The sequence below is a fragment of the Rattus norvegicus genome, chromosome 4, assembly GCF_036323735.1.
Source record: "Rattus norvegicus strain BN/NHsdMcwi chromosome 4, GRCr8, whole genome shotgun sequence".
NCBI lineage: Eukaryota > Metazoa > Chordata > Mammalia > Rodentia > Muridae > Rattus > Rattus norvegicus.
In genome coordinates, this window is record NC_086022.1 from 172,816,817 (window position 1) to 172,837,472 (window position 20,656).

The 20,656-nt window shown below is 42.3% G+C and overlaps 1 long non-coding RNA gene across 1 annotated transcript in view; it reads left to right on the forward strand.

The window, feature by feature from the left end:
- LOC134486653 (uncharacterized) overlaps window positions 1–20,263 on the forward strand; it is a 41,288-nt gene extending 21,025 nt beyond the window's left edge. Inside the window, exon 2 of the long non-coding RNA XR_010065993.1 lies at window positions 19,153–20,263. This is a non-coding gene — a long non-coding RNA (uncharacterized LOC134486653). The remainder of the gene's footprint in view (window positions 1–19,152) is intronic.
- The last annotated feature ends 393 nt before the right edge of the window (window positions 20,264–20,656 follow it).

Here is a 20,656-nt window from a genome sequence, read left to right on the forward strand (position 1 = left end):
TACATATGTTGCAGGAACCTCTCTAACCCAAATAAGCCTGTGCAAAGAAAACACAACTCGATTAATGTGAATACAAGCTCCCACCTTGATTGGGCAGATTTACACCTACACTACTCTATTCTCCCAGCTATGAGATTCCCTATACCTTGCAGCTCCTCCAGGCCATGTGCTTTTGCTCCATCTTGCTTCCACCTCCTCTTCCCGGTCAACCCTCTCCTTTCTCTCTCTTCCCAACTCTTCTGCTCCACCTTCCCTCCCCTGCCCAATCACTGGTTCTCACCTTTACTTTATAAGTTAAAATGGGGAGAAGCTTCTGATGAAATCACCCAAGTCCTGAGTCTATGACTAGGAAGCAGAATTAGTATCAAAATAAAACTCCAGGGCAATCCACAACATACATAGCGAGTTTGAGACTAGGTAGGGCTACATAGAGAGACCCTGCCTCAATAAATAAACAGTTAAATAATTAGCAATAAAAATAAAGGAATGCATACAAAGAATCTAACTAAGTATTTAGGGTAGATTAGAAGACAAAATCAAACCAAAAATACACCCTCCCAAACCACATCATAAACTATGTTTTTACCAGTAAATTGAGTTACTGGTAAAAAGTCCAGTAATAGGAAAGAGATCTTGCTTTCAGTTTCTGGGTGTCAGGATTAGAGGGTAACCATTACTGCTGTCTAGGCCCACAAGACTTACTCAAAGATATTAGTCTCACCCCCCAGAATACCTTCCTCATCATAATCCTTAATACAGCCAATTTTTTTCTGCCATAGTCACATATCTGGCTCTGAAAGTAGACATCTTTGTTTACCAAATTTTGGGAGTGCAGTCAAATGATCCCGGAACCTTAGACTCACTCTCTGTTCTACCCTCACTAGAGGAAGAAGAAGGACTTCATTATTTTTCTGGCAAGATTGGCTCTAAAAGAAGAAGAACCAGTGATATTCTGGATACTTTGAATCTGAATAGACAATACCCAGAAGACTGTCACCGGGACGGAGGATTGTGACTACCAGAGCCCTGAACTATAAAAAGAAGCTCTGTCTCAAGAAAGGAAACCAGGAGACCTGAAAGATGGCTCAGTGCTTAAGAGCACCCACTGCTCTTTTGGAAGACCTGAGTTTGGTTCTCAGCACCGACATCCATGATTGGTACCTCACAACTTCCTCTAACTCTAATTTTAGAAGATTGGACGACCTCTTTCCATCCTCTCATCTTTGTGGGCACTGAATGCATGGAGTATACATACTAAGAAGCAGGCACACATACATGTAAATCCAAAAGGAATGTAAAAAAATCACTCTGTTTGCAAGATATCCCAGAGAAGACTGAGAAGAGGATCCATTTCTTTTAAAGGCTCCTTCTCTAATCAGGGATACAAGAGATGGTCAGGACCTCTGAGTTTCCTGGAATTTCCACCAGAACTACGAATACTCATGGAGTAATTTGAAACCTGATGATTTTAACCAAGAACTAATTTGGAGAGTGACAGCTCAGCCTGGAGATATTGGTTTATGGCCACAATCTTCGTCATTCTGCTTCAGTGGTATGGACCAGATGTGGGTGTCAGGGAATCTCCCTAGCTGATTAGGTTGCTGTAGACACACAGGCCATACTCTGCATTAGCTCCCAGATCTAATCAAAGGGAACAGACTACTTGAGTCTGTGATGCAGACATATTGGCAGCTGATGAAGGCTGTCTAGAGGGATTTTGGTGTAAAACCAAAGTACATAAATGCTGAAAGCAGTTTGATTCCAGCGTACAAATTAAGGGTAATTCAAAAGGAAATGGTTATGCTAAATATTCATTTCTTTCTTGACTTACATTTTCTTTAAAGTTTGTCTTTACATGTATGAATCATTTAAAATAACTTATCTCAACTCACAAGTGACTTAAAATATATATTAATTTTTTATTATTATTACTCCTTTTTTCTGGTAGCGTCTTATACGACTCAAGGTGGTCTCTGATTTACTGTGTAGCCAAAACTAGATTTGATCTCCAGAGCCTTCTACCGCTCAGGCACTCAATGATAAGAGTGCACCACCGTGCCCAGCTTAAAATGTGCATTTTAGAAAATGTATTTTAAAGTATATTGAATTTTTGCCACCTTTTAGCTGCTCATTCCTCATGGTCCTGTTGACCATGTCTATTGGTCTGGGCTAATGAACCAAATGAAGTGATCAAAGCCTGAGCTCAAAGCCTGAGACCGAGGAATCAGAAGCCCTGATTATGATGTCTGTGTTGTCGCTCAGGTCCATTTATTTACCAACAGTTAGGTAACTCCAGCCATCGCCTACCTACCAAATGTATTTCCTGTTGTTTGCTGGACACCCTATGGATGTAGACCATTGTGTCTAATAATCTGATTGCTCCTGCTCTTCCCTCATGTCCGATATGAAGGGTCTGATGCGTTCTTGCCTTGAAGCTAAGTTCAAGTCTTGTTTTCGTTGACATCCTCATGTTGGAAATAGAAAGCTAAACCCACCTAGTACAGAGTCGTAGGACTGCAAAGTAAACACACTTCAAGGGAGGGCAGTTTCTTGTCTACTTTATAGGTTTTAGATCTATGTGATTTATATATGTCTCATATATATGAGACAGAGAAAGAGAAGGGGACTGTGATACAGAGTAATGTCACATTAGTAAGATATATACTACCCTATAAAGGCTACAGCATTGTTCATTTATGGATTCATCTCTTATCACTTGTGTGTGTCTTTCTCTGTGTGTGTCTGTGTGCACATGCGTGTGTCTGTGTGTCTATGTGTATGTGTGCATGTGTGTGTCTGTGTGTGTGTTTCTGCATGTGGGGTGATATTCATGTGTTCACATGTGTGTGGGTGTGCTTACCCATGTGTGTTTTGTGGGGAGCTGGAGGCTGACATCAGTATGGCTTCCTCAACAGCTTCATACTATGTTTATTATTTTATTTTTATGTTTACAATAAACTTACAGTATTTACGTTACCTTTCTTCTCTCTAAACACCCCCATACAACCCTTCTTGCCCTAGTTTGAATCTATGGCCTCTTCTCTCATTAACTGGTGTTACATGCATATTTATGTATATACCTGTGTAAATGTACCCTGTGGGGTCTGTATATTGTTACTTGTAGGTAGGTTTTTGGGACCATTTTCGATCTTACGTTTTAAGATAGAATCTCAAGTTAAATGCAGAACTTGCCATTTTGACTAGAGCTGACTGGTCAGGGAGTCCCTGGGAGATTGTCCATGTCTGACCCCGGCACTGGGTTAACAGGTGTGTAACACAGCCCCAGCTCACACTTGTGTTGACAGGTGTGTAACACAGCCTCTAGCTCAGGCTTGGGTTTTCACAAAGCTGTTGCAGTATCACGATGGTGCTGGATGTGGTGGGTCCGTGCTGGAGACACCTTCCTGTGACATCCTGTCTATGGGCTTCATGGCTTGTAACCACGTTAAAGGGAATCTTGTGTTGTGAGGGCTTTTCTGTAATTTCCAGCACAATAACTAAAATAACTCCAGATGTGAAAATTGTATCTTTTTTTTCTGTCAAATGAATTCAACCCCTTCTAGAATTCAGGGTTCAATTAATTAAATGACAAGGAGTGGATGTTGGTGGGAGAACAGATGAGAGGGAACAGTGAGTTTGATTCCCCAGACCTCCAGAGTGTTAGTGTACATCTGTAATCCCAGTGTTCCTACAGTGAGATAGAGAGCAGAGGCAAAAGAAGTCCCATGCAGTCTGCTATCCTGAACTGTAAACAAGAGAAACACACTGTCTCAAAATAAGAAGGTGAGGACTGTCCCTTGAAGTTGACCTGTGACCTCCTCATGTACACTGTGGCACACATGTGTCTGGATGCACATACCACCCATACATGTTCATGCCACAAAGAAGCAGATGTTTTGGTCTCACTGAGGGTGGGTGGCATATCTGGATCTCCCTGGATCCATTGTCCTCCGGGGAGCACTTCAGATCTCTATAGCTGGCTAGTTAGATAAAGCTCGGGGAGGAAGAGTTCATTCAGGGTCCACTCACAGTCTTTATTCTGCCATCACAGATGTCCCAGGTTTGTCCCCATGATATCGATATTAAGCTGACTAACATCAACTAACTGGGCCACTCTGTACCAGTGATGATTGAGTTCTGCTCATTTAATGTTTCTCAGGCTTCCCACCAACCAGACAATTTATTCTCTACCATGTATACATAACACACATGTATATAAACACACACATACACACATCTTTATCTTAGACAACGTCTCTTTTATGTGCAATGTTACACAATGTGGTTGACCATATTTAACACCCACATTTCTGCACAACAGTCATTTTCCCTCACAATTGTCTTTCAAGTCATTGATTTCCTGCTGGTAACTCATACACCAAGTGACCCTTTTGTAGCCTAGACCGTGTGGGCCAACAGCAACCTTTTGGTTTTATCAGGTTAGAAGAGAGCCCATATGAGGCCGCAGGAGTGATACGGTATTGGTAGCCGCCAGTAAGACTGAGCTGCCTGCATACATGTGCTGTGCTTGTCCCCAGAACTGCTCGTGCCTGATCTCAAAAGCCTACTTGCTTGGGGTTTTGAAGCACAAAGCTACTTGCTAGTCTAATTAAGTTACTTAGAAGTGCCGTGTCTTTGCCATTTTCTCATTGAAGATTTATTAGTGGGAATGGGAACAACATTTAGTCTAGGACTAATTACTAAGAAAAGCCTTCCTGAGTGCTCTACCCAAAGCCTCCTGAGTGAGATTTCCTCTGGCTGGAAGGAACAAGGCCTCTTTTAGAAGTGTGAGATCCTGGGACTGCAGTTTCCTGTAGTTGTCGGTGTGGTTTTGTCTGCTGGGTCTGGTGAGCTCTCCTCACGTGCAGGGCTGCTAACGGTCAGCTGACAGATTCAGAGGACTTTCCAGAACTGCGCCCTGGCTCTTCAAAATGTCGCTCTGTAAATTTGCCCTAGCTTTCCTCTGGCTCAGTGTGTCATCTCTGGAAGTCTGTTAAGTTCTTCCTCTCCTTCTTCTTCTTGAGGCTGTGCCTGAAAATTGACCAGTGGTTCTCAACTTGCCTAATGTCAGTTCCTCATGGTGTGGTGACTCTCAACCATAAAATTAATTTTGTTGATACTTCATAACTGTAATTTTGCTACTGTCATGAATTGCCATGCAAATATCTGTGCTTTCTGATGGTGTTATATGACAACTCCTATGCAAGGGTGGTTTGACCCTGGCTCATGACCTCCATATTGAAAAATGCTATTCTACAGAGTAACCTGAGCAAATAGGGCTCATCTATTCATTTTCCTTTCCCACAGAAATCATTACCATCATGCCTAACAACCCCTAAGCTTGAAAATTATTGCTTCTTCTGTTTGGTTTTGTCATCTTGATCCATTTCTTCAGTTACCAATGTCCACCTGGATCCGGCATTCAGTCATCTTAATATTATCCACTGACATCCATTTTGTTGGAAGACCCTGTTATCAAGGTGGCAGTCACTATGTCTGGATACACTCTCTGGGCTTGGTACAAAATGGAGGACTCCCTTTCTTGGTGGGGCTATCTTTTATCTGCCTGATCTTTGGAATATCTCTCAGCCTGGGTGCCTAATCTTATCTAGAGGATGACCCTGCACGAGTTTCCTGCAAGTGCCGCATGGTCCAGCACATAAGTCCAGCCCCACTTTTCCTGCTGTATGCTAGGTGCTATGTTATGACCAATCAGTCCTTCCCATCTGTAGTCAACAAAGTAAAATAAATAAATAAAAAATATAAACTAAAACCTCTGAAGAAAGTCATGTAGACTGTGGCCAGATTACAGCCTTAACTTTTCCCCTCCCAATAAGAAATGACCATGTGGTTCTTATCTTTGAGTTTGTTTATATAGTGGATTACATTGATGGATCTTTGTATATTAAACCATCCCTGCATCCCTGGGATGAAGCCTACTTGATCATGACGGATAATCATTTTGATGTGTTCTTGGGTTCGGTTTGCAAGAGTTTTATTGAGTATTTTTGCATCAATATTCATAAGGGAAATTGGTCTGAAGTTCTCTTTCTTTGTTGGGTCTTTGTGTGGTTTTGGTATAAGAGTAATTGTCGCTTCACAGAAGGAATTTGGTAGTGCTCCGTCTGTTTCTGTTTTGTGGAATAGTTTGGATAGTATTGTTATGAGGTCTTCTATGAAGGTCTGATAGAATTCTGCAATGAATCCATCTGGACCTGGGCTCTTTTTGGTTGGGAGACTTTTAATAACTGCTTCTATTTCTTTAGGAGTTATGGGGTTGTTTAGATGGTTTATTTGTTCCCGATTTAACTTTGGTATCTGGTATCTGTCTAGAAAATTGTTCATCCCTCCAGATTTTCCAGTTTTGTTGAATATAGGCTTTTGTAGTAGGATCTGCAATAAGAACCTTCCCTGGCAAGTAGGTTCTTGGAATTCCTCTTCATGTAAACAAAGCATTACCAGGCCTCCACTCTAGCCAATAATGTTCACCCACATTGGAAATCCCTACTCAGTCCTTAAGATCTATATAACCCTTGTTCACCCCAAATAAAGTTGAGCTGTCTCACTAAAGCCGAATCTGAAAGCCAGTCTGTTGGTACTCCCAAGTCCTGACAGCCAACAGAGAAGGGAGGGCCATACCTTTTCTTAGCGTTTGGGATGGTACTCATGAGGGTATGGCTCAACAAATGCTTGGCCTTTGAAGTGAAGGAGAAGAGAGTTTTCAAATATTGACCCTAATGGCTATAATTTTTGTATGCTCTTTTGTATATGCTATTTGTGGCTATGCTTTATCTCTTCAGATTATTTTCTAGCTCTTTGCCCCCTCACAGCATCTCCATACCCCAGCCTGAGGCTAATCGCCCATGCACTTAGCATTTTGCTCATCAACATCCATGGCTTCTTCCTAATTGCTCCGCGAATTTCCCTTCTGAAATGATGACATTTCTTTCCGTTCCTCTATTCAGGGGTGCCTGATCTAGGTCAATCACGAGTTCCTTGTGTGTGCAGATGTTCATTCTGCCTCAGCAGCCCTGTCTCCGCCCCCAAGGCCCACTGTGTTGGCTCCATGTTGGTACTGCAGCCTCCTGCCTTGCCTCGCTGGGTTCCAGTGTGGTTTAAGTTGCTTTTCTAGACTCATTGATTTTGAACATTCCCCAAGCAACCCAATACATTCCTTTTCCATAAAATATTCAGCGTACATTTCTTCGGCTTATAAATCAGTGAACAGAGCACCCACAGGCTGTACTCCGCTTGTGTGCATTTTATCCTGCAAACAGACTGTGAGCGAGGAGAGGCGAAGAGCGAGATGGCTTATTTACCTTGGTGTCTTCTGGAAGAGCAGGGCCAATTAGAGATGTTAAGTCAATGCTGCATTCAACTCAACCAAATATCAAGTGGTTCTGGTTCATTTCTCCTCCAGGATGTGCCAAATAGAGAAGTCATGGAGCCAGGTACAGCTGACCGTGGCTTTCTGGAGAGAACTTCTGAAGAAAAAGTCATTTTTTTTTCATTCAGCAGTGGAAGAGCATAGCGTATTTCATGTCACTCTACACGAAGAGCTCCCGACTGCTCTACAAAATCTACAGTCAACAAATCTACAGGATCTGGAAGTTGCCATCGACAACAATTGGTTCTTCCTCCTTCACAGTTTTTCACACCTGAGGGGCTGAGTTGATATTGTTATGATTTTGTCTGTTTCTTTCTTTCTTAATAATTTAAGGATTGGAATTTGGTATTCCTACTTCTCCACTCTCTCGCTGGAAGGACGACGGTTCCCACTATAACCTAAACCCTAATTTCTCAAGTGCCCTTCAACTGCACACCAGCCTGTGACTGACTCGCACAGGCACATCTGCCTACTCCCTCTCACCAGAGCTAAATCTGGCACGAATTAAACTCCTCACCTTTTAAGCTGTCACCTCATCACTGTCTCACCATCCTTAAAATGAGAAGCATCCTGAAGACAAGTAGAATGGGACGTATTTTTTTGTCTATTCTTTTATGCTGTTCACACCCATCAAGTCTACCTGGAGCCATGTTTCTGAAAAGCACATTACTCTTTCTGGTTTTCATCGCCTGTGTACAGAGCAAATGAAGGAACTGAGCAGAACATTTAGATCTGCACATGAGAACTAATGGACAGGAAGGACTCACACTTAGTGTCTGCGTTGTTCTGGAACCCAGCACACTTGTCTAAATGACTCAGGAAGGGACTCAGGGGCATCAGGACTAACGCAAATTGCTCTTAACCTCCTGAGATCATGGTCTCTGGTTTAGCTTAGGTTTGCTATGTTTTGTGTCCAAAAGGACCATTTGGTGACTGATGCCAAACGATGACAATACAAGAAGCACAAAATCCCAAATGTACAAGTATGTAGCGGGGATAAAATAGTAATACCTTTGTAACATCACGTGTGTGTGTGTGTGTGTGTGTGTGTGTGTGTGTGTGTGTGTTAGTTATTGTTTATTTTGTGACTTGTTAGGTCACACTTAAAAAAAGAATTAACATTTGGGTCAATGTATCATAAGTATCTTGCCTTTATCTAAGCAGCATGGATTAAGAAATGGCTATTAAATTCCTATGCCCTGGAATGATGGTCAATTATTTTGTTTCATTTGTTTGTTTTCTTTTATTGAGACAAGGTGTTCCAGGCTGACTTTAAACTCCCTGTGTAGGCAAGGCTGACCTTAAACTTGTGATCCTCTGGCCCCCCAATCCTGGGATTACAGGTGTGAACCACCACACTCAGGTCATCATTGGCTCATAAGCCACAGAGGTCCACAGGAATGATTACACTTCTATTCACCCAGTGACATGAACGGTATGGAGGAAGTTGCCTGAGTAGCCAGGGCAGAACTTCAGCACCTCTTGTCTCCATCGGTATTGTCTTTTGCCTATTCTTAAAGAGTCACTGTGTTTTTCCAAACCCTCCTCATTTCTGCCTTCTTCCATTTACTCAAGTCTGAAGGTATCAGCAGGCTTCCGGACTTCATTCCCTTAGACCACAGAGTTATGATGCTGCCTTGACTCTGAGGCACCTCTTTCTGTCATCATGGCCACCAGTATGCTCTGGTCTTGCCTCCCCAGCCTTCTTTATCACAATGGATCTTCCAGAGGTCCTTGGTTCCACTCTCTTTTCTTGCCTAGTAACCCTCCACTGCCAACAGATCGGTCTTTCCAGAGGGATAGCCCATCATTTTATTTCCTGCTCAACAAAACATGGATGCCTCATTGCAGTGATAATAAAATTCAAATTTCATAGCATGATAGTCACTGTTATGATCTGAAACCAGCCGTCTGTTAAGTGTTAAACTGCATGTAATATAATTTTCCCTCTGCTATCAAGGTTCTATATTATTATTATTATTATTATTATTATTATTATTATTATTATTATTTTGCATTACAGGGTTTCTCTCTTACTTCTCACTGTAGGGCTTCACTCGCTGTACCTTCTGGCTATACTAGTCATTTCAAAATATGCACCACACTCCCCGGCGTCTGTTCATTTTGAGTGAAGTTTTTATTCATTCCACTTTCTTGAGCCCCAGATCAGATTTATTCTCTCTGAAAAACACAGATGACAATTTGTCGTGATTCTCCCAGTTGGAATTAAACTCTTCTTTGTTCTGTGTTATTTCAATGACTTTTGTTCTACTTATGTATCAATCGAGCTTAAAAATTATTGAAGTGCGTATTATTTTCCACTGTGTGGATGAATATTGTTAGGTCAGAGGGAAATTGCTTTGCCTGTATCTCCCCCTCATTTCCTACTTACATCGGTCATCTTTTCATGTAGTGCGTGTGCCTCTTCTGATGTGAAGTTTTCACTGACCCCCATGTGTATATCAGCCGTCCTCAGAAGCATTCCTTGTAACATAAACTTCTCGTTAACGGTATGCTACGCACAACTGTTTAAAGCATTCCTTGCCAGACTGTAATCGTCTAACTTGCTGTTATGCTCCCTGTAATTGGTTCAATGTTTAGCACATAAGAGTAAATATTTATCCAATGAATAAATGAATTTAATTCTGTTTTATTCACTTCATCACTACAAAACCAAACCTTCTGCATTTGATAGACTGAGCATTGAGCAGACGCGTACACGATAGTGTAGGGCTATCCCTCCAGACACCACGATGGGGCTAGGCCCCAATAAACACATCACAGTAAAAAAATGATGTGAGTCCCGAGCCTGTTTTTAACTGACAAACTTTAACTTCAAGAAATTGTAAGACAGATCATTGTTAAGTCCAGATGCTTTTTTGCGTTCTTGACTTACGATGTGGGTGGGTCCTGACAGACCAATTTTAAAGGATACGAACCACCGTACAGTACAAATAAAAAACACAGATGTTTTTGAAAACGTCTTTGATGATTGAAAAGGTAGGGCCTAAGCACAGGCAGTCATAGGATATAACAGATAGCATGCTATAAGGGGTCAAAGGTCCCGAGGGGGGCGCTCTGTTTTTCCCCTGTTTCACATGACAATACATTACGTACCTGTGCCTCTTTATTTTACTAACAGACTTTTTATACCTGCTGCTAGGAAAAGGATGCAAAACACAAGACAAGATGCGGTGACTCGGCAGCACCCAGATACAGAGACCAATAGGTAGAGAATGTATCTGTGCAGTGTCAGTCCCAGAAGCCCTGAGAGGCTCTTTATAGATCTTTTCTTTCCTTTCCTTTCCTTTCCTTTCCTTTCCTTTCCTTTCCTTTCCTTTCCTTTCCTTTCCTTTCCTTTCCTTTCCTTTCCTCTTCTTTTCTTTTCTTTTCTTCTCTAATGACTCTTAGATCCAGAAATATGAAACCATTGGCTTTCTTTTTTCTCGGGAGTGCAATTTATTAACAAGATCTTAGAGTCTGAATTTCATCATCATGAGCATCCTTTTCCAACACTGAAATGAAACCCAAGTGTTTGGGCGTTGGAGAGATGGCTCAGTGATCCCTGCTATGTAAGGATGAGGACCTGGGTTTTGCTTTCCAGTTTACAGGTAGAAGCCAGGCACAGCGGCATTTGTTATAAGCCTTGTGCTGGGGTGGTGGGGAGAGGTCATCCCTGAACCTTTCTATTCAAGCCTCTAGCTTAACTGGTGAGCTAGATTATTGGTAAAGTAATAACTCAAGGTTGGTTTCTTAGGGCTACCATTGCTGTAACAAAACACCATGAGCAAAGCTACTTAGGGAGAAAAGGACTTATTTCACTCATAGTTCCAAATTACAGTTGTTTACCATCAAAAGCAGTAGGGATGGGAACTCCTGCAGGGTAGACACCTGTAGTCAGGAGCTGACATAGAGGCTGTTGAAGGATGCTGTTTACTGGATTGCTCCTCATGGCTTGTTCAGCCTACTTTCTTATAGATCCCAGGAACCGGCCCAGGGAGAGCACCACACACGATGAGCTGGGTCTTCCCTTTTAAATCAATAATTAAGAAAAATGCCCTACAGGCTTGCCTAACACTCAATCTTAGGGAGGTAGTTTCATAACTGAGCCTCCCTCTTTCCAGAGGCTCTTAGCTACACCAAATTGACGAAAACTATCTGGCACAACTGACACCCCATCAAACTGACACACAAACACCTCGCTGTTACCTTCCCTTTCTTATTCATCCCCAAGGTTTTCTCATTAAAAGCCAGTAATAACTTTAAAAGGCACATGGTCCTTACACATTCAAACACATTAAAGTTTCAGTCTCCTTAAAATATCCACCAATCCCTTTAAAAATCCAAAAATCTCTTTTAAAATTTTTAAAAAAATTTCACCTGTAAAATTCCAAAGTAAGTCAAAATAAATGCTTTCTTCAACAGGGAAGAACCAGGTCACAGTCTGGCTATAGTCTGAACAGAGCAAAACCAAATGCCATCAATATAAATCACTCGATGTCCAATTGTCTGGGACTCATTCACAATCTTCTGGGCGCCTCCAAGGGGCCTGGGTCACTTATCTGGCTTTTCCCTCTGCCTCACACTGCTTGTCTTCTAGGCTCAGCACTGCTGCTATCCTTGGTGGTCATCCCATGGCACTGGCATCTCCACAACTGCTGGGGTCCTTTGCTACCCCAGGGCTGTACTTTTACCAGCATCCTCTCCTGGGCTCTTTTCAGGGACTCCAGCCCTGCCACACAGTGCCAACCCTCAGGGGTTCTCCATGACCCTTCACACTTTCTCTTTTTGTTAATTGGATATTTTATTTATTTACATCTCAAATGTTAACCCCTTTCTCAATTTCTCCTTTGGAATCTCCCTATCCCATCCTCCCTCCCACTGCTTCTATGAGGGTGTTCCTCCCCCAACTCCTGCCTCCCTGCCCTGGCATATCAAGCCTTCACAGGACCAAGGGCTTCTCCTTCCATTGATGTCTGACAAGGCCATCCTCTACTACATATGCGATTAGAGCCATGGGTCCCTCCCTGTGTACTCTTTGGTTGGTGGTTTAGTCCTTAGGAGCTCTGGGGGGTGGGGCATCTTGTTGGTTGATGTTGTTGTTCTTCCTATGGCTTCAAACCCCTTCAGTTCCTTCAGTCCTTCCCCTAACATCTCCAAGGGTTCCTGTGTACAGTCTCTGTATTTGTCAGACTCTGGCCGAGCCTCTCAGGAGACAGCTATATTAGGCTCCCGTCAGCAAGCACTTCTTGGCATCCACAATAGTGTCTGGGTTTGGTGTTATGTGGGATGGATCCCCAGGTGGGGCAGTTTCACACTTTCAAAACCAGTACCACCCGGAAGACTTTTATACTACCAAGTTCAGTTTTGACCATGTCTGGAACACACCTTCCGTGGGCTGACTCTCAGGAAACCCTTTTCAGAAGAGTTCATCTCAACTATGCTGGTCTCATCTATGCTGGTCTAGTCTATGCTGGTCTCGTCTTAATCACTACCATTCTTTCAACTCCATCTGACCAGCATGAGGTATCCCAGCAACGCCAGGGTTTCACTTTAGAATTTTTGCTTTCTTGTTATTCACAACAGTGTCTCCAGCTCCAGCTGACCAGAGCTACAGATTCTTCACACCAAAAGCCCAGTAGAGTCTTTGCTTCTCTCTTAAACTTCACAAGCCAGGCTCTATACACTGTGCTGTTCCAAACACTCTTATCTTCCAAGTTCCTACAGAATAGCTCACCGAGCTTTAAACTTCGGTCAATGACTTTTCTAGCCCAACATTCCAGTGCCCTCCCACACTCCTTCCCAAAACGACATGGTATGGTCAAGTCTGTCACATCAATACTCCATTCCTGGTATGGACTTCTCTTAGGGTTACTATTACTGTACCAAAACACCATGACCAAAGAAACACAGGGAGCAAAGTGTTAACTTAGCTTACACTTCTATATTGCTGTTCATCATGGAAATCAGGGCAGGAACTCAGGCAGGGCAGGATCCCGGAGCAAGAGCTAATGAAGAGTCCTTGGGGGAATACTACTTACTGGTTTGCTCCATGGTTTGCACTGCCTGCTTTCTTATAGAACAAAGGACTACCAGCCCAGGGATGGTACCATCCACAGTAGGCTGGACTGTCCCCCTTAAATCACTTATTAAGAAAATGCTTAGAGGCTTGCCTATGGCTTAGTTTTGTGGAAGCATTATCTTAAGTGACTTTCCCTCCCTTCAATTGACTTTAGCCTGTGTCAAATTGAAACAAACAAAGAAACAGAGAAACAAACATGAACTCCCTCCTCCTCCAAACCTTATCCATCATAGCTGGTGAACAGGCTTGGATAGAAGCATAAGAAATATGACCTTCGAACAAGCATACATGCACACTGCACACATATATGCAGATATCCATGTGAAAACATGGATACACGACAAATACAAACAGAAAGTAAGACGAACTAAAGGAGAGGCCCTTGCCTCATAAGAGAACTGCAGTGTCCCTCTGGGTATCTATTTTATCAACAAGAATTCACCTATTTCTTAACATCTAATTCCTTCTATCTGGTGGGTAATCTGTAAGGATGTACTCTTAGATTCCAGCTGCTCACAGAGCCCAAAGCAGCCCTTTCCTTCTCACAGTCTTTCACAGGCACCCTGTGGAGGCATTGTTAGTGACTTTCCTGCTAACTGCTTCCCAGAAACCCGATTTCTCACCTGGGGAAATGAGTTAACATCAAAGCGGGAGTTTTGTGGCTACACATCTTGCTCTTCACCTCCATCCCTGTCTTCTGCTTGGGAATCACCCTGGTTTCAGGTTTGTTAATCTACCTCAGTTCTCAGAAGGTACAAGAAGTTATCCTCACTTGATTTCTTGCCTTTGCTACCCTGCCTTGCTGCTGTTTGTCTGTGTGGCCAGGGCAGTAACAACTCTTTTAATAAAGCTCTTACTCCCCAACGTTCTGCCTTAGGATCTCTCTTGAACCCCCTTCTAGGACCCTCTGCATAAAATATACTTTCATTCTACCCCATTATTCCTGAGGCCACTAAAACATCTTTAAAGCATCAACAGAAAAGTCTCAGGTCTTCTACACTTCACCCAAAGGTGATGTGGGTGGGATTTGCTGGTGCTTTTCACATTCAGGCGAACTCCTTTTTAGCAGTGAAGCTGTGAGGTAAATCAGGTTAAGCGTGCTTCAAAAATGAGATGTGGGGTCACACACAGAGCAGGGGTTCTGAAAGGGAGAGAGACAGGGTAACCAGGCTCAGTAAAAACCCAGCAGGGCAAGCAGGAAACACTAAGGTTTGAGGATAACCCTTTTTTATCTGATGACCATTCCTGTTCCTTCTAGAGGTAGAAGTTGTGGTCTGCAGCTCTTCAGGAGATCACATCCTCATGGATTTTCTGCTGTTGGCCATGTTGTAGCTCTTACAGGATGTCAGATGCCTCTGCTTCCCGGGGTAGCATTGTTCTCTGGTGGTGCCACGGATGTAGAACCTTGGGGTAATTCCATTCTCATGTGTGCCAGTGGGGTTTCTCTTTGGCTGTCTGTAGAAGAACATAACTAACAGTATCTATCCACCCATTTGTCCGTCCGTCCGTCCATCCATCCATCTATCCATCCAAATCTATCAAACTAATTACACTTTTTACAACATATCATTATAAAAGGGAGGTTGTTGAATTGGTTTACACTGCTGGAGGCTAGCTAGTCCCATAATTGACACTGGAGAGGTAGAAAGCCCATTCAGTGTAAGAAACTTGAAGCCTCAGAGCCTGGGGGTGGGGCCATGATGAATTTCCAATCTGAAGCAGAAGGCTTAAGAACCTTCCAGGGCAATAATTTGTGGGTGTATACTGTGAAGTTTAAGAAGCAGGAATCTAATGTCTACATGTCTCCTGGGTTCCCTGGGTTCCTTAGGTCCTCTGGGTCCTGTGGGTCTCCTGGGTCCTGTAGTTGTCTTCAGAGTTACCTAAGTTCCCTGGGTCCCTCTTTCAGATCTGCTCTGCCCAGAAGGCCTTGGCACTTTGCACTATCTTGAATGTCTCTGAAGTGACCTTGGAGCTGGGTCACTCATTGTCTCTATGATAGCGCCTGGCTTTCTCTGCCAGGAGTAATCTCATTGTCAAATGGCTGCTTGGCTGCACCTTAGGCTCATTTTTTTCCTCTTAAGCAAGGTGTTTACCTGTACAATCATTTAAGAGACCAGGCCAGCCATCAACCAAATTTTTGTTCCATTTTTCTTTTACTAAGTTCTGCATGTAAGTCATGCCGCTCTTCCCCTTTCTCGGTGCCCTGCAAAGAAGCAAAGAGGGTTATTTAAAGACTCCGTCCAGGGCTGGAGAGATGGCTCAGAGGTTAAGAGCACTGTCTGCTCTTCCAGAGGTCCTGAGTTCAATTCCCAGCAACCACATGTTGGTTCACAACCATCTATAATTAGATGTATTGCCCTCTTCTGGCCTGCAGGCATACATGCAGGCAGAAAGCTGTATGATGTATACATAATAAATAAATATTTAAAGATAAATAAAAAGCTCCCTCCACAAGGAATGCTAGCTCATTGCTGCTACAGTGTGTCTTCCAAAAAGACTCTGGGAGATAGAGATGACTCACTTCAGTTCTCTAAACCAAGAATGACTTTAAACCTGATGCCTTTTTCTTCATTTCTTCTCTGTGGTCTCCTCAGAGGAATATTCTCATACCCTCTAAATAACTTTTATTCTCTAAAGCCCTCCTCAGAGTCACCGTCATACACTATCCTTGTTACTCACACAGTGCTGTTCTACTCACCCCCCCACACACACTTTTTAAAATTTTTCTAGAAATCCAGTCTTCTTTTTCCCTCAGGAAATATATTTACCATACTTCCCCATCCACACAGAAATTGTATTTTAGCAATGAACAGGCCAAGAACTTTTATGTTTATTGTGGTGGCTTGGGTTCTACCCTTCAGTTACGGTATGCATGTGTATATATGTGCATATTTAGGTGTTTATACAGACTCTTAAATATAGACTGCTGTGTTTGTGTTTTTTTTGTTACTTAAGGAAGTTTATAAGTGGCTAATAGCCCAAATGCTTGAATTACCCAAGATGCATAGAACACATGAAACTCAAGACGGATGATCAAAATGTGAATGCTTCACTCCTTCTTTAAAAGGGGAACAAGAATACCCTTGGCAGGGAATAGAGAGGCAAAGATTAAAACAGACACAGAAGAAACACCCATTCAGAGCCTGCCCCCACCACATGTGGCCCATACATATACAGCCACCCAATTAGACAAGATGGATGAAGCAAAGAAGTGCAGACCGATAGGAGCCGGATGTAGATCGCTCCTGAGAGACACAGCCAGAATACAGCAAACACAGAGGCGAATGCCAGCAGCAAACCACTGAACTGAGAACAGGACCTCCGTTGAAGGAATCAGAGAAAGGGCTGAAAGAGCTTGAAGGGGCTCGAGACCCCATATGAACAACAATGCCAAGCAACCAGAGCTTCCAGGGATTAAGCCACTACCTAAAGACTATATATGGACTGACCCTGGACTCTGACCTCATAGGTAGCAATGAATATCCTAGTAAGATCACCAGTGGAAGGGGAAGCCCTTGGTCCTGCTAAGACTGAACCCTCAGTGAACATGATTGTTGGGGAGAGGGCGGCAATGGGGGGAGGATGGGGAGGGGAACACTCATAAAGAAGGGGAGGGAGAGGGTTTAGGGGGATGTTGACCCAGAAACTGGGAAAGGGAATAACACTCGAAATGTAAATAAGAAATACTCAAGTTAATTAAAAAAAAGTTACCTTGCCCTTGCTATCTCTATGTGATTTCTTTTTTCCTGGCAACCGTATTTTGCAATCACACATTTCTTCACTTTCCTAATAGTCCCACAAAATTGTAAATTATTCCATTCTTCATGATTTTGACAATAATTATGCTACACGCTTACACTCATAGCTCTTTGTCATTGTATACCATATGTACTTGCTCCAATTTAGACAAACATGTATTTAACACAATTTCCTGTAACTCTACTTCCAGGAGATGCTATGACTCCCTCAGCCTCCACAGGTACTCTGTGTATGAGGTACATAAAAGATAATCAGGCACACACACGCACACATAAATTAAAATATAACAAATTTGTAAAAAGATGTTACTCCATCTGTTTGAGTCCCAGTCCATTTTTATTGAGTTTGATGATAAGTGACTTTGTTTTTCACACATATAACTATGTCTTTTTGCCTACTTAGGTCATCTGTTTCTTTTCTTTTCTTTTTTTCATTTAAAAAGACAACAGTCAAAGAAGCTGACAGTACTGGGTGTTCATGGTTCATTATTTTCCATGTCTACACTTTGCTTTCTTTTCAACACATTTTCAAATGTGTTTGTCTTTCCTTCAACTCTCTTCTCCCCTCCTTCTATTTCTTCTCCTGCACTCTCTCCCCACTCCCTTATTCATTTTCTTCCTAACAGTGCCTTACATGGCCCAGGCTGGCCTCAACCTTCCTATATAGCTGAGGTTGGCCTTGAACTTCTGATCTTCCAACCCCTGATTTCTGAATGTTGCCATTACTGGCATGTGTCACCATAGCCAGTTTATACAGTGCTGGGGATGAACCCAGGACTTGGTGCGACCAGGTGAGCACTTTACTGAGGTAACTTGTGATTTTAAATTTTTGTTCCTGTTTAAATTACACCTTAGCAACTGTTTTCTGTGGCTTTCATGTGCCGTTAGAAAATTTTCTATTTCTTTTTTGATACTTGTATTTTTCCTGATTTATGTTTCTCTAAAATGATTTTTATTCTCTCTCTGTGCCTCCGTTTGTCTTAGCTTTTATTCCTTAAATTCTTTTTAATTCACTCTCCCCTCAATTTTATTATTTCTCAGAGAGTTTTGTACAATGTATTTTGACCATTTATCCCATTTCCTACCTTCCTTTTTATCCACCACCTTCTCTAGCCAAACAATGGTTGTGTCTACCATTTTTTTAAAAAAAATCACATAAAGTTGTTTGTGCTTCCTCTATACTCTTGAGTATGGGAGCTTCCCCAGGAGAAAGGTCAACAACCTACCAGGGAGCACCCTCCTAAAGAAAACTGACTTGCTCTCCCCCAGAAACTGTGAAATTCTCAAAGCTTTTTGACCAGGGATGGGACTCAGTTCCCATCATCGCTCTCCACACTGGGATTTTGAGTTGCTTGAGCTTGCACTGGTCTTGTACATCTAGTCAAGACTGCTTTGAATTCATATTCTCCACATGCGCCCAGAAGGTACTTTTTTCTTATAGTCATCTACCATGTCTAACGATTACAATACCTGGTCATTCCACCATACTCTCTGAGCTTTGAGAGGACGAGGTGTGGTATAAGCATCCTCTTTCAGGCTGAACGTAGTTCACTGTCTTATTCTTTGCACCCTGGCCAGTTGTTGGTTTCTGCGTTAATCACTATCTACCACAGCAATAGTTTCCCTGAGGGTTGAGAAATACCCTAGCTCTATGGTTGTTACACTAAATCATTAAGGACAGGTTTAAGATTATGTCCTTTTTGAAGAATAGTAGTAGCAGATTCTCCCCTAGGGATGGTGACCAGCCTGGTCCCAGGGCCCAGGTCACAGTAGCGGTGCAAGGTTTTCTCTAGTGAAGCTGGTCTTAAAGCCAATCAGAAAGTGATTGGTTATTCTCATGGTTTTCATGCCCTTGACATAGCTTGCCAGGCTTCTTGTTACTGAATCCCTGGGGTTTACAGCCTGGTGATTTTTTTGTTTTCCAGAACTATTACAGTTAGCCAGCAGGGTGGAAGCTTCAGATGGGTGCCAGCTTATTTCTGAGTGAAGAGAAACCTATGGAATGGAAGAATTCAACGGGGGACAGAATCTGGACTACAGAAAGAACTCACTCAAATACCAGGAAACAAAAGAGCCCACTTAAAACATGGACTGTGGCTCTAAACTCCTCACAAATCTCCCAATTTTCTTGCCATTTTGTAACGTTTGCGCAAGAGACAAAACTTCCCCACTCACAACCCTTTTGACATTTATTTTATCTTGTTTTTCCTTTCCTCACTTAAAATTGTTATTTTTTTTGGCTGTTAAATGCTATAAATTCAATTTGTTTCTAATTGATGAGATTCTGCTGTTGGTGTCGTTTCTTAATAGCTTTGTCCATTTATCGAAATATTTCCCATCACTTATTTAGAAGTAAATGGTCTTTCCTAAAGTGTTTTGGAGAAAGAGTAGGTCAGGAAAGTTCCTGGACTTTCACTTTTGGGACTGTGTCAACCCTTTGGTCTTTCTTGCAGGCTTTTTTTGTGGTAGGTTTATTACTTTTCTTCTAGTTCTTCACCAGATGGTGGAATATTCCACAGAACCTCAGTGGTGTTTAAGCTTTCCAACAAACTACTACCTCCCAACTAAAAAGAATTTCAAAAGTCTCAGTGTGAACATGTCTTATGGCATTTGGCATTACCAATTTCTTTTGATTATGCGAATGTATTATATTTAATGTCTTTTCTGGGTTTTCCAGAAGACAGTTAACAGTCAATACATGCTACTTTTTGACCTTAAGAGACCTGGTTCTTCCTTTACACAAAGGTTTTGCTTACTGACTCCTAAGCTCCTAAGTAATTCCCAAAGACCGGCTGGTAGGGCACAGTAACTTCCTAGTGGTTCAGAATGCTTTTCCATTCCTACTGTCACTAAGGAGACCAACAAGTGTAGTTGTCCATATGTCCTTTGGCAGTTTGTGGTTCCTCGTCTGTAATCAAATTATAACCCTACATTGTTTGGACATGTATGAACATGCATGTCTTTCTGATTAGCCACCTTTAAAAATATTTTGTCTTTGACTTTTTCAAAAAAGAATAAAGTTTGTCACTTAAACATCACCAAATCCGCGTCCTCCTGAGTTTCTCTCAGATTTATGTTGTTTCCTTCACTGTTTTTTTAATTCTTATCTTGTGGGTCTGAGTCCTTCAGTTCTATAGCCATCGTTTCCACTCACTCACATGAATTATAATTTGATGTCTTCAAATCAATTTCCTTGAATAATTTAGAATAACCAGTCAGGTTATCAGATGATTTGAGGATTTTCCTCTCCTCCTACGGTGGCGGTTACGATCTGATTAGACATTCGTAGCAGGCTCCGGCTCCTGTGGACAGGAGTCTGTGCACATCCCTCCTTTCTGCTCGGTTACACGCATGCTTCCACTTTTCATCATTTATTATGATCATCATATTCTTACCCCTGAAAGCCACCCTTTGGGATATTCCTAGAGC